The 12,268-nt window shown below is 43.8% G+C and overlaps 2 non-coding genes across 2 annotated transcripts; both read left to right on the top strand.

The window, feature by feature from the left end:
* The first annotated feature begins 4,270 nt into the window (after positions 1–4,270).
* TRNAL-CAG (transfer RNA leucine (anticodon CAG)) lies at positions 4,271–4,350 on the top strand. The gene has a single exon. It is a non-coding gene; the product is annotated as a tRNA-Leu (tRNA).
* A 16-nt stretch (positions 4,351–4,366) lies between these two features.
* On the top strand, positions 4,367–4,456 carry TRNAY-GUA (transfer RNA tyrosine (anticodon GUA)). The gene is given in 2 exon segments: positions 4,367–4,403; positions 4,421–4,456. It is a non-coding gene; the product is annotated as a tRNA-Tyr (tRNA).
* The last annotated feature ends 7,812 nt before the right edge of the window (positions 4,457–12,268 follow it).

The raw sequence follows: 12,268 nt of genomic DNA on the forward strand, positions 1-12,268 counted from the left end.
AGCAGAAACCGAGCGCAAAAAAGGAAAGATGAAAGCAGGTGTGGTACCGCATTGCGTGGGGACCGACCTGAATCAGATGAACGAAAGCACAAAGCTTTGCCGCGCATGGCGCAAAGTGAAAGATCAAGAAGCTCTCATTTTCTTTGATGGAGAGCCAAGGACAACTTCATTGGCGGCTCAACTTGGAATTACGCTCGATAGGCTAAGGCCACAGGCAGAGACAGTTCTAGGGGCACCCAGACAGGATGTAGCGATTACAACTGTCATTGGCAAACTTCCTTTGCATTGTCAGGGGTATTTAGGGCAGGAGGACTTTTATATCATGCCTTTGGAAGGGTGTGATGTCCTCCTAGGAATCCCTTGGTACCACAAGAACAATGCCGTGGTTGACTACCGGGCTAAGAAAGCGGTGTACTTGATGGAAAAAAAAAAAAACTGAAAGGTCCAATATGTTTGACCTCAAAAAGGAACGACAAAAATTTCTGCAATAGAGGCTGACTGTTTCTTTGAGGGCGTACCAGGCGAGTTGCCTCCTTCACGTCATGAAGATCACATGATTGATTCTTGGTAGTACACCACCGAACCAGCCACCTTGTACAGTTAGCCGAGGCCAACATAAAGAAACAATGAACCATAATAGATTTCCACATTACGAGGATTGATGATATACTTGACAGACTTCATGGTTCTACTTACCAAATTGATATGAAGAGTGGTTATTATCAGATCTGAATTGCTCCTGAAGACGTCTACAAGACAGCTTTTAGGACGACTTTTGGGATTTTCAAAGAGTTTTACAGGCCCTGTGGAAGCATAAATTGGTTATAAATGCGAAAAAGAGCGAATTTTTCTTCCCTGAGATACACTTCCTAGAACATATCGCCTCAGCAGTAGGGGTAAAGATGGACCCGGCCAAAATTGAGACTAATCTTTATTGGCCTGATTTGAAGAATGTTCATGAGGTTCAAAGCTTATCTGGGCTTGTGTTCATATTATCGGCGGTTCATTCGGAAATTTGTAAAGATAGTTTCTAGAGGGGGGTGAAGTCGCAAAAGTGGAGTAAAGATGCACTGGACCCTGATCAAGGGCTTGGAGCTTTCCAAAGCAGTGGCTACTTTTCATATAAGTAGTAAATTTGAAGGGAACAAAATAGTAATTCGGTGCAATGATTTTTTCCTCTCTTCTGATCTTACCTGTTTGTCATATCTTGCTATGGGGATTGATGGGATTGGATACAATTTTTTTGCAATAGTGATTTAGTTTTCTATCATGTCTTGGGACTGTGTGAAATTTTTGTAATTCAATTTGATCGTTTTTAATCGGGACTCGTATTTTAAGGAATTGTCTCAGTTTCATCGATGGATCATATGTGTTTCTGTTATTTTCCATGATTATGTTTCACGGAGTGTTTCCTTTTTGTGCACAAAATTGCTTCGAATATTCTTCTAGTAATAAATAGCTTCTCTTGGTTTCAACCATTGTTTGTTTTCCTTGATTTCTAATGCCATGCATTAGGCTTTGGCAGGAGGTTTGCTGAGAGAGTATTACAGCTTTGTGCCTGTATCATGTACAGCTGAGACGCTGCCGCCGGTCGTGGAAATAAATATTAGCAAGCTTGACATAGGTGATCAGCTTCTTATTAGTGACATCAAACTGAACGTAGATATACATCCAGACTTGGATCCAGCAGCTCCAATTTGTGAAATAGCTAGCCAGGCTTGATATCTTCAAGTCGGGATAGCGTTTCCCTGTAATGCTTTGAAAACAATAGGTGATCTTTAAGGTCATTCTGTTGTAGTTGACTGGCTGCATGAAAATAGACCTTATAATAGTCCCATTTTAAGGGATTTTGCATATTTGTACGACTATTTGACATCATTAATGTTTCAATTCACAGAGATCAACATTATTTATTGATCTGATGCAGTGTGCGCGGGTTAAAAAGAATTGCTTTGTGTTAAGGTCAAAAGGCTGAAATAGGGAGATGTTTTTAGGTGCGTAGCAAAGGTTTTTCTTACTGAATGTAGAAGAAAAGTGGATAATAGTTGCAAATGTTAATGTTGTCCATTCAATTAGCACCTTTGTTTTTTCTTTTAAAGGGGTACTGTGAAACAGAAGCATTTTTGGAAATTGATACATGACGTAAACACTAGATTTAAGCAAGATAATAGCAGATACGTTTCGAACCTTAGTGTTCTGCTTCTCTTTTACTCGAAGTGTGTACGAATCCTCTGCAGAGACTCAAATGTATGGTTGGGTATTTGTCAGTGGGTGGGTAAATTTTCCAATGTTGTAACGTAACAATTTTTTCGACAACCAGAAGGTTTGATGAAGAGCAAAGTATTGGGCAACATAAGGTAGAAGATCTAGTGGGCCGAGGAGAGGAAACTAGTAGGCAAGATAAATGAAGATCCAGCAAACTTATAAGGAGAGAAGCTAGAGTGTTTGGAGTCTAGGATCATTTCAAGAAATCTTATCAAAGGTTGGAATAGCGCCACGATAGCTCCCGTTTGAAATCTTAAGCACCTCAGTTTGCTGCTTCATAGGACGAGGGTGATCAACTTTCTTTTCGTTGTCCTTCCTTAAGTAAAGGGTTTTACCCTGATTCTCATGCGTGTTGTTTTCCCAAAGGGACTTCGTAGCCTAGTCCATAGGAGGAAGTCTACTTTTGGTACATTCTTAGACAACCCCCCTTTCGTTCCCACGTTCCTTTCCAGCTTATCAAGGTACTTCTTTTGCTCTTCTCCCTACAAGGTTCCTTCCCGAAATATAAATCTTTATACTCCCTTTTGCAAGCCTACTTGCTAGAAGTTTGGAACCCCATGTCCTTGTGTCTGTTTGTGCCCCTCTTAGTGGATTTGACGTCGCTCCATCCTGCCCCCCCCCCCCCCCCCCCCCCCCCCCCCCCTCTACATGTCAAGTTTGTTCATTTGGTATTGTGCTAGAAGCAGTAAATTACCTTCAAGAATAATGCCATGACCCTTGATGGATAATCGCCTAGTTCCTTGGTTCGGAGGTTCTTGAGTAATACCGCCAATCTTGCTTGGTTATCGAGCTAATGCACCAATTACTCCAAATTTCTGTCGTCTCAGACCCATATGAAATCGAAGGCCTATCGACCATGTCAATGAACTCTTGGAGGGGTCTACTTCCCCTCCTCTGTATCAATCCCTAAATTTAATGTATCTATAGCCCTATGTGAGCCCACTTGAGGGATGGGACGCGGGGGGAAGATTTTGGGTATTAACCAGACTCCTCCACAAAGAGAGCCCCCCAGTTGAGGGATGGGACGCGGGGGAAGATTTTGGGTATTAACCAGACTCCTCCACAAAGAGAGCCCCTTTATTTCCTTCTTGCTTTCAACAACAGTGGTCCTTGAACTCTAGAAAGCTACTCATTTCATCTTGAACCCAAGCTTAAACCCACCTTCATAACCTTCGAACTCCTACCCCCCTATCCTCACTTTATCTTTACCAATCCAAGCCCTTGTATGTAAGCTAAAGAAGTAGCCATGTTACCGACCAAGACTCTAAAATCTCGAAAGCCACCTTTGTTTTGAGACTCGAAAGCATGTTTTCTATTGACCAAGTTCTTGAAGCTCGATTTTACCAAAAACCACTACCTTCTTCTTCTTATCCTTGGTAATCAAGCAAGCTTCCAAAACACGTGGAAAGCAACTTTGTGGATAAGAAAAAATTAAGCTCCTTACTAGTAACACAAACCCTGTTTCTAGGGTCGTCAATCTTTTTATATGACTACGTCTTATTCGTTGTCTCCAATACCACCAGTGTTACTCTAGTAGTTTAACATTCGTTATCCAATACCAAATCACAATAAAGCCTTTGTAAACTCCTGCTTGAACCCGTGCGGGTTCACGTCACCGCATTTTTGGCAGCAGACCTTAATGGCAATCCACAGTGATGCTGTAACCACATATCCTTGCTCTATGAGGCATTAGAAACCATTGAGCTACACTGCAATCACTTTTTGGAGTCCCTTGCCTTGTATCTCTTAATTTTAAAGGAAAACAAAAAAGGATACCTATATCTGTTTTAAAAATATCAATCCCTTGCTCTTAACTTCCATCGAGGAGAACGGGTATGTGCTGCTGGGCTGCGGCTGGCAAGGTGGTAGAATCGATTGCGTCGCAGCATGCTGTTGCAACAAGTCGTTAATTGAAGAGGAAAAGAACCGCCGGTGCACAAATGGCCTTAAAACACCGTACGCCCCAAAGAGTCGAGAAATTGCTGCGACTACGCTCTTGCATCAAGTCAGGATGGCCGAGCGGTCTAAGGCGCCAGTTTCAGGTACTGGTCCGAAAGGGCGTGGGTTCAAATCCCACTCCTGACATGCGAAGAGTTGACCTCCGACCTTAGCTCAGTTGGTAGAGCGGAGGACTGTAGTTGGCGAAACAGCTTGAATCCTTAGGTCGCTGGTTCGAATCCGGCAGGTCGGAACGCTCCTTTTTGCCCGGCACGTAGAATCCTGATGTCGCTCGTTCCAATCCGGCAGGTCGGAACGCCCATCTTTCGTATAGGGTAAAAGGAATGGGCACATAGAGGTGCGATCCGATGACAAATCAAAAACTCGGGACACTGAGTGCAGAGCCAGTAGGCAGGACGTCACCCCTGATGGCGACCCTCTTGTCGAGGGTGGTGGCCTCCGTTTACCCTACTTCCCCTTCACCTTGCAACTCCCGCTTCCTCCCTTTGGAAAGCACATTTACACGACCATACGGTTTAACCCCCACCCCCGCTCGTAAGCAAACGTTGCTCTCAATCCTGGCAGACTTGGGAAACTCCATCTTCTACCCCCGCGGAAACTCTGCCCACTGCTTAAAAGTATACGCCAAATTTGTCGACGCTCAGTCCCCCCGTCCCCGTGCGAATGTGCCCTTATTTTTCAAAGGGCTTAATGTTGGACATGAGCTATGCCCTTATCACTATAGCTCCACCCGGACAAGAGGGGATCAATATGGAATGCTGCAAGGCAGGGTTCACCCAATGCTTCCTCCCTTTGGAAAGCACATTTACACGACCATACGGTTTAACCCCCACCCCCGCTCGTAAGCAAACGTTGCTCTCAATCCTGGCAGACTTGGGAAACTCCATCTTCTACCCCCGCGGAAACTCTGCCCACTGCTTAAAAGTATACGCCAAATTTGTCGACGCTCAGTCCCCCCGCCCCCGTGCGAATGTGCCCTTATTTTTCAAAGGGCTTAATGTTGGACATGAGCTATGCCCTTATCACTATAGCTCCACCCGGACAAGAGGGGATCAATATGGAATGCTGCAAGGCAGGGTTCACCCAATGCTTCCTCCCTTTGGAAAGCACATTTACACGACCATACGGTTTAACCCCCACCCCCGCTCGTAAGCAAACGTTGCTCTCAATCCTGGCAGACTTGGGAAACTCCATCTTCTACCCCCGCGGAAACTCTGCCCACTGCTTAAAAGTATACGCCAAATTTGTCGACGCTCAGTCCCCCCGCCCCCGTGCGAATGTGCCCTTATTTTTCAAAGGGCTTAATGTTGGACATGAGCTATGCCCTTATCACTCTAGCTCCACCCGGACAAGAGGGGATCAATATGGAATGCTGCAAGGCAGGGTTCACCCAATGCTTCCTCCCTTTGGAAAGCACATTTACACGACCATACGGTTTAACCCCCACCCCCGCTCGTAAGCAAACGTTGCTCTCAATCCTGGCAGACTTGGGAAACTCCATCTTCTACCCCCGCGGAAACTCTGCCCACTGCTTAAAAGTATACGCCAAATTTGTCGACGCTCAGTCCCCCCGCCCCCGTGCGAATGTGCCCTTATTTTTCAAAGGGCTTAATGTTGGACATGAGCTATGCCCTTATCACTCTAGCTCCACCCGGACAAGAGGGGATCAATATGGAATGCTGCAAGGCAGGGTTCACCCAATGCTTCCTCCCTTTGGAAAGCACATTTACACGACCATACGGTTTAACCCCCACCCCCGCTCGTAAGCAAACGTTGCTCTCAATCCTGGCAGACTTGGGAAACTCCATCTTCTACCCCCGCGGAAACTCTGCCCACTGCTTAAAAGTATACGCCAAATTTGTCGACGCTCAGTCCCCCCGCCCCCGTGCGAATGTGCCCTTATTTTTCAAAGGGCTTAATGTTGGACATGAGCTATGCCCTTATCACTCTAGCTCCACCCGGACAAGAGAGGATCAATATGGAATGCTCCAAGGCAGGGTTCACCCAATGCTTCCTCCCTTTGGAAAGCACATTTACACGACCATACGGTTTAACCCCCACACCCGCTCGTAAGCAAACGTTGCTCTCAATCCTGGCAGACTTGGGAAACTCCATCTTCTACCCCCGCGGAAACTCTGCCCACTGCTTAAAAGTATACGCCAAATTTGTCGACGCTCAGTCCCCTCGCCCCCGTGCGAATGTGCCCTTATTTTTCAAAGGGCTTAATGTTGGACATGAGCTATGCCCTTATCACTCTAGCTCCACCCGGACAAGAGAGGATCAATATGGAATGCTCCAAGGCAGGGTTCACCCAATGATAGAGGGATTGACTTTAAGCTCAGCCTGATCGCCTTGGTGCAAGCTCTAGATTCTTGGCTTCTCCGCATGTTTGCTCGAGAGAGCGAATGAGCAAAAAAGAAGCATGTAGCATAATGAAGGGGGCAACCACGAAGACAATATATCACATTAGCAATAACACAATTTAAGAAGGCACGGTGGGATGGGATGTGTGCGGCAAGGGCTTCGCCTAGCCAAAATCGTTGTATAGCCACAACGAGTTGGCCCTCTAAGAGAGACTAATTCGTGCAGAGGGAGCAACCGTACATCATCTTCCTCAAACGTTGCGCCCTACACCATTGCACAAGTAGACTACTATGCCCTCGGTTCCATCCTTTTAGGACCTCACCTCTTAAGTTTCAACGAAGGTATGAATCCAGTTCTCTTGCTTTGCAACCCCATCTTTTGGCTGCACATGGTGGGTAGCTGGGGCAAGACCAAGATTATGTAGCACACTAACACTACCTCACTTCACTTGTGAGGTAGACATGCCTTGCAGTTGTGAGGTTGTATTGGGAGGTTGTGCCTATGACGTTAGATTGTGATGTTCGATCTATCCTTAAGGGTGGTGTACTTGTGGCTTTTGTTACATGATTAGTACTTCCATAGTCCGTAAGAAACCTATGCGTGCCTCCTTGGCATACTTGTGTCAATTCCCCATGTATTTATTGTGTTTGTACGGTTAGTGCGCAACAAAAGTACCCATCAAGACAAAATTCGCCGACCTTCAGGAATCCGACAAATTAATATTGTGGGTGTAGGGCCTCCCTCTTTGCTTTGCGTTGTCTTTGTTAAGCTTAGTGACCGACTTTTTCCACATCTATACAAAATACAATTTAAAGATAATGAAGGTTTAAAGGGCCACAAGACAAAATTCATTGAACTTAAGGAAACCTGACCAATTCCGAGCGTAGTGTCTATTCATTGTTGCTTTGAATAATCTTCGTTAGTTGATGTGGTCCCTATGAGGAGAAACTCTTTGTCATGGTTTTGATGCTAGAGCATTCAACTTTTGTAACATTTAATGGCCTAATAACTTATGTGTAGTGGAAATTAGCATGAACATAGTGGGCATTTCATTAGAATAGATTCCTAATGAGAATTACAAGAGTGCTTGGGTGGAGAGAGAGCAACAAAAAGCATAACACCTAGTTAGATAGCATCGACAATACTTTCAAAAGAGAGAGAAATTAAGCTATTGACAACAGTTGAGGACCGGATTTGCATGGAGCCGGTCCCCCCTCCAAAAGACTTTGTATTATGGTTTCTCCCATCAAGAGAGACATTGTACAATACAATTCTTTGTCTTCCTTCAAGACTAGCTAGTGCAATGAAGATGGAAGCTTCATACACCAAGCAAAACACTTAATCAAACACAACTTGAATTATCCCCGTTCTCAGACCCAAGACCTCACACACCTTCGAAGATGGTGAGAGCTAGCAGGGTATGAGAGTAGATTGAGAGGAAGAAGGAGTATCTTACGAGAAAGATGTACATCTCCTCACATAATCACTCATATTAGCATAGCTTAGCTTAGTAATTAGCTTGGTAGAGGAGATGAGCATGCATTGAAGCTTGGCTCTTGGTTGGATTTGCATCCACATGCCAAGAGAGTGTTGATGTAGGCTTCTATCTCACAAGCTTGGAGTAGGTGATGAGCTCTCCATTAAAGCTTGGGAGGAGATAGAGTATTCTTCCTTCACACATGGTCAAGTGTGTGTGTGTGTGTGTGTGTGTCAATGCCAAGCAAAAATCAGCCCCCTCTCTCTCTTGGGCGAGCCCTAGCTGCTAATTTGGTCTGGCTTTTGCCTCATTGGACCTCCCCAAGTCAAGCCAATAGGTATTAAGCAGCATAATTGATAGCCTTCTGACATGTGTCCCCCTTTCCCCTTTTGTGAGAGCTTTAGGTAATTAAATAATTAAACTAATCTCTCATTGGACCCCTTTGTCTCCTGGCCAATAGAAATCAGGCAAGCCATGGGGCTTCTGAATGCTTATTGGACCCTTTGGGAGACTGCCCAATAGTCTTCTAGGAGACTTAATTCTCATTGGTTTCTTTTATTAAATGTTTTTAAATTAATTAAACTACATTTACTCTAGCTTAATTCTCATTGGTCCACTTCAAGGGTCTTCCAATAGGAATTGGGCACACCTTGTGGGCATTTGCCCTAGGGAGCTGACATGTGTCCCTCATTCCCTTTGTGTAAAGGGAGCCTGTGTGTGTGTGTGTGTGTGTGTGTGTGGCTTTCTCTCTCATCCCCTACCTTTGGGGCTCGCCCCCTCCCATGTAGGGATGTGCAAAGACTTTTAGGGCACACACAAAGCATCCAATTTTCCCTAGGGTTGACCTTTGGACACAACCTTTGAATTTTGGAACCTTAGCATTTTGGAAGTCTTAATGGGCTGAACCTTAGGGTCTTTTTAGCCCATTGTTGCACATGGCTCTTTTGCGGATGCCCCCCCCTTTGGATCCCTATTTTCCCTCCTTTGGATCCCTAATGTGGCCGGTCTGCTAGCTTAACCAATATTCTAGCTTTTTCTCCCTTGGCACTTCCCCACATTAAATGATCAGTTTAATATGAGAAAATCATTTAGGAGAATTAGATATTGATTATTATGACAACTTTCCACCACAAGCAATTATAATTTGACTTAGCTAGACTTAGTATACCTTGCTATCCACATGGTGGGATAATTCACTATGTACGACAAGTTGAGGCCCTATACTTAGCTCAAAGGCTTCCTCAGAGGCCACAATGATGTTGCTAGATGCCTTTTGAAGAGATCAATTCTAAGGAGATGAGGTAGAGACATGAGAACATAAAAACATTCAACAAGGAGATTTAACTAATCTATAATCTATACTATAGATAATGGGCGAAGGGATTCCGGCCCTTCCCCCTGGCACGTGGCTAAATCTCCTACATCCAGTTGAGGTCGCAAGGAGAGAGAGAGAGAGAGAGAGAGAGAGAGAGAGAGAGAGTTTTAACTATTAACAATATACATAACACATGAGATATTCTACAAAGACCATGGCCTACAGATACAGTACAAAGTCATGTATTACTTTCAACAGTTTATCCAAAGCAAATACATCATAGTGACCGGCCATTTAAATGGTAGGAAGGTCTTGTTGTAGTCCAATAGTTACAGGTAGAGCACTTCTTCTTCTAAATCAATAGCCAAGGAAAGGACACCCTTCCCTGCATCCACATTAAGAAAACAAACCATTCGTTAGCTTCCAAATAGCATTTCACGTAACTGGGGTGACCTAGTTGTCATCCATGTCACCAAGGTATCAGAAAAAGAAAAATCATGCTGCTAGGGTTCAAAGTGATTAGTAATATTTATTTCCAGAAAAACTTTCCAGTTTTAGTTCAAGTTAATTTCTTTACTTCCGAAGTTTTAAATGAAGTTTTTATAGCCCAGAATATTGTTCACGCTATACCAATTGTTTCTTATGTTACTGTGAAGTCAGGTTTTAGTATTTTTTAATCAGATTCAACAATCATTGGCATGGATGTATCTTCTAACAGTATTTCCATCATCAAAAAAGTTCCAAAAAACCTAGTTTAGTGAGTTATAGCAATCTTTCAGTCACATCTTCTCTTCAAAAGCACCCACAGTAATGATTCGAGACCATAATCAACAGAAAGAAGCACCTTTTACCATCAGCCATTCAGTCTAGGCATTAGTTTAATCTACCAGCATTTCCAGTCGAAAAAGCCAGTCAACTTTATCCAATATACCACTACTAGATAGTGATAAGAGTCGGGAAAAAAACCCGTCGGCACAAAAACCAGTCAAGACCAGCAAGGGATAACTTACCTTTACATGTATCCATCATTGACATGGATCTTCATAAATTCGAACATAATATGATAACCTAGATCAGCAAGGCTAGCTAACCCTTGCATATATCAGTCATCGGCAAGGGTCCTCACAGGATCTAACATGATCCGAGACCATAATCAGCAGAAAGAAGAAAATGATCTGAGACCATAATTTGAGATCATGATCAGCAGAGAGAAGAACATAATCCGAGACCATAATCTAACAAGATCCAGTCGGAAGAAGCCGGTCATCCTATCACTATACCACTACCAGATATTGACAAGGAAAAAAACCAGTTGGCAAAAAAAACCCGTTAGGCCCAGCATAAGATAGCTTACCCATACATGTATCACTCAACTGCAAGGATCCTTACAAAATCAAACAGTTCATCTTAGTTCAACCCCTGATTATACACAACATAACCAGATACTGCTAAGAGTCAATGTATATCAAATCCAAAAAGTCGGGTAAAACCAGTCGGCAAAAAAACCCATCGGCATAAAAAAACCAGTCAAGCCTAACATCCGATAGCTTACTCATCGGCAAGGATCCTCACCCAGTCAAACATATAATCTCAGTCCAACCCCCGATTACACACACCTTTACCATATACTACTAAGAGTTAAGGTATATCAAGCCCAACCCCTCATATTGAGGGAGAAGAGCAGTCTAGCAGCCCGAGATTTCCATATAGTGCCAAGAGTCAAGGTATATCATTCCTAAAGAGTCTGTCAGCAGTGAATGTATAGCAAATCAGTCGGTCAAAAAGTACCCAGTTTAGTCCAGCATAGGATATCCCTTCCTCTCATACATCAACCGATCGGCAAGGATTATCATATAGTGGAACAATCCACCTTAGCCCAACCATTGATTTGACATCTCAATATCACCTAGAGTCAAGGTAAGTCAAGCCCAACTCCCTTTTCTCAGATATAAGAGCAGTCCAACAGCCCGTGACCACTCTTTGCCTCATATAATACTACACATTGGATATAAGGATCAGTGTATCAATCCGAAACTACTGATTAGACTAGTCCTTACCTGATAATGCCAAAAGTTTCTAAGTTCCCCATTTAGAAATAGCATGTGCATATAAATTAATTCGCATAGTTCAAAACTGAATCAGGTGTAACCAACAGCAGTGAAAAACCAAAAACAACTTTTATTCTATTCCATAATGTCAAAGCATACCATACCCAAAAATGCCTTTTAGTAAAAAAACACACAGGTACCTTTGTCGATTAGGCCAATGATTTTTTGTTGGGAGCCATCACCAAAAGACTGCAGGGATGAATCCTCTCACCCACAGTATAGTGTGTGCAACAAGATTGCAAAAGACAAGGTGAAATTTCTCACACCCTTACCCACTCAGTGTATGCGAAAACATGAAAGGATAGAATACCATATGCTTAATGGAAGCTAAGTGAGCATTATGCTCACCTTTATAAGGTATTGACAGGCTTTGCAGACTCCCGCTCTCGGCCGTGGAGCCCCCTCATGAGCACATGGAGCCTGGCCGTGCATTCAAATGCCCACCCACCGCGCAGGGGCGATGTTAGTCGCATGCACCCAAAATCAGCAAGCGGCATTCGCAATATCCGCAGAGAGGCACGATTCCCTGTCACGCCGTGCTGTGCCATCAAGTGAGCTTTATGACCCTTCCCTCAAATAGTACACGACCCAAATAAAGCAGGTGCCAAAAAAAAAAAAATCATTATTTTTCCAACCATCTTGTGGCCAAACCCTGTTCGCACGGTAAAAAGTTACCATATGATAATAAACAATCACCTACACGACCCAAATCACCATGAGGATACTGTAATTATTCCCAAGCTTTCAAAGAGGGAGAGGGAAGCCCAGTCGGGCCATGGG

The sequence above is a fragment of the Adiantum capillus-veneris genome, chromosome 8 (assembly GCF_014529385.1).
Source record: "Adiantum capillus-veneris isolate H3 chromosome 8, ASM1452938v2, whole genome shotgun sequence".
Taxonomy (NCBI): Eukaryota; Viridiplantae; Streptophyta; class Polypodiopsida; order Polypodiales; family Pteridaceae; genus Adiantum; species Adiantum capillus-veneris.